The sequence below is a fragment of the Osmia bicornis genome, unplaced genomic scaffold (assembly GCF_907164935.1).
Source record: "Osmia bicornis bicornis unplaced genomic scaffold, iOsmBic2.1, whole genome shotgun sequence".
NCBI classification, from domain to species: domain Eukaryota; kingdom Metazoa; phylum Arthropoda; class Insecta; order Hymenoptera; family Megachilidae; genus Osmia; species Osmia bicornis.
This window is the reverse complement of record NW_025791384.1, coordinates 80,001-82,500: the sequence shown is the minus strand read 5'-3', so window position 1 is coordinate 82,500 and position 2,500 is coordinate 80,001. Positions and strand designations below refer to the sequence as shown.

General features: G+C 43.7%; 1 non-coding gene across 1 annotated transcript; it reads right to left on the bottom strand.

Annotated features, from left to right (window-relative positions):
• Positions 1-1,793: 1,793 nt before the first annotated feature.
• LOC123989107 lies at positions 1,794-1,948 on the bottom strand. The gene has a single exon (XR_006830443.1). It is a non-coding gene; the product is annotated as a 5.8S ribosomal RNA (ribosomal RNA).
• Positions 1,949-2,500: the final 552 nt, after the last annotated feature.

Below are 2,500 nucleotides of genomic sequence, written 5' to 3'. Positions count from 1 at the left end.
ATAATATGCTTAAATTCAGCGGGTAATCTCGCCTACTCTGAGGTCGTCAATTTCTTTGGTTTCATCGAAAGGTGAATATGATGCTCGATGCAAAAAAAAATAAAAAAATAAACGAAAAGAAGCAAAAAAGCAAACACGTAGAGAATCTGTGCGTGAATCAACCTTTCGCATATTCAATTTTTCCTCTCTCTCTCGTTTCAAAATGTTTGTATTATTTATCGTTCGATGAAACGAGCACAAGAGGGAAAAAAATTGAGACACGACGTTCCCATGATTTTCGTGTTACTTCCTTTTTGCTTCAAACATTTTGCGGACTGCAGCTTCGTCGTATTGCTTTTATCAATTTTTAACAATTTCAAGGCGAAGACAACTCGCAAGACGACCCATTTCGTCCCGGTTCAATTTTAACGTCCGTCCGTATTATTTTTTGTTCCACAAGAGATTTCGAATAGGTTTCTTTTTGTTTATTTATCATCCCTTCTTTTCGAGCGCAACGGAAGCAAGAGGAAAAGCAAGAGCGAGAGAGAACATTTCGCGTGTATTTCATTTAGCAATTTTAACCAACACGTGATGTACTCTCCACACACCTCTTAGATTTAACTGCTGTTCTTCTCTTCTTATCTCCCCTTAGCGCAAGGGTAAACCCAATTTTTCTCTGCTTTGGAACGCAACAACACTTTCGAGGACTGGACGACCGAGCGATGGTCGCGCGGTCTTCGCTTATCTTTAACAAACGAAGTAGTCCGTATGTATTCTAAATGTTGAAGCCTCCTAGGACTTTAAGCCATGCGAGACATTGAAATGCTGTTTTAACGGGAGCATGCATAATTGCTGCAAACATACTTTTATCACAAGTTCTAGCCACGCCACGGAGGCTTCGAAGTTCCTTCACCATTCGCTTTCCTCTCTTTTGTTACACAGTTTCAGACTACGATCAGGGGTACCGAAACACTGCATTGATTGTAAACAACCATTTTTATCTTGGAGCGGAGCGTTCCTTTACTCGTTCGATTTGTCTTGTCGCGTGTGTATTCGCTTTTTCGACGCTTTTTAACCATTTAACTTGTTTAGCGAAGCGAAACTCACAGACAGACAAAAGAAAGGAACAGCATCGCGCGTCAAACAGCGACGACCCATCTGAAGCGATCTTTCATTTATACACCGTTTGTAAACAGAGAGATATATAAAGCGCGGGGAATCATTCGAAACCCTGGGGCTATTCGAGCTTGCATTTCAGCAAATTATCATCTCAAACATTTCACTCGTTTGCTTTTTCTAAATTTATAGGAGAGCTTCTTTCGTTTATTTTTTCACACACCTTTCGTAAATATCGTTTCTGGCAACGTCGGGAGCGTAGATTTCTACGAGTGAACAATCGCGTAGATCCGATAATTCCAGCAGGATGGAGAATCTTTATAGATTATCTTTCGAGAACTCGGTGCTTTCACGGGCGGTCGTTTATAAATTTTAACGAACGACTCGCGCGCCGTGACGCACTTGCGCCAGTTCGAATAGATATTTCGAAGTTTGTTTCTCTCCTTTAACGGCCTGCATTTAGTGTATCTGTTGCGATTTTCGTCACATCGTTTCCACGACAAACGCCGACGAACTGCCCAACTATCGCTCGTACGTTGCGACTCTTTTTTTTATTTATCGTTCATTCATTCTTTCAATTTCGTTCGATAATCCCGCTCCGAAACGTTCTACTCTCGTTGAACGACGGCGGGATGTTTAAAATGCAATGAATTACTCTTTTTCGAGAAGCAAACGCAAGCAGTCTTTAGTTAAGAAAACGACCCTCAGCCAGGCGTGGTCCAGGAATTGTATCCGTGGACCGCAATGTGCGTTCGAAATGTCGATGTTCATGTGTCCTGCAGTTCACACGTTGACGCGCAATTAGCTGCGTTCTTCATCGACCCACGAGCCAAGTGATCCACCGTTCAGGGTAATCGTATAATTTTGTATTTCAAACTCTTTAGATCTTTAGTGTTATTTTCATTATTAACACACATCACATTCGATACCCACATCACTCTCCCACCCGGCGCGTGCAGGAGAGCGAATTCGGGCGTCGCCAACGTATTTGTTTGTTCGATCGTTGACGACACGATCGCGTCCAAAGACGGAAACCGTCGGAGAAACGCCCAGTGGCACGCTCCTCTCGACGGTCGGGCGTAAAGTACATTTAAAAACCTTGAAAACTACGAACGCACACAAGGAATTCGAGCGCGCGTCCTGTCGCTGAATCGTGCGCGTTGCGAGATTCGAACAGACACACGGCCGGCGACGATCGGTCTAACTAATGGACACATAGTTTTTCAAAGACTCGCTATCGTCGCTTCGCAGCCGGTCCGTAAGCAACACACATCGATCAGGCGGACGCACGAATTTTACCACGGTGCGTGTTTCGTAAATTCCAGGTTACCCGCAAGTACCTCTCTCTCTCCATTTCGAAAGAGGAATCTCGATCCGTCCTTTTCGGACAATGGAGAAATCTTTT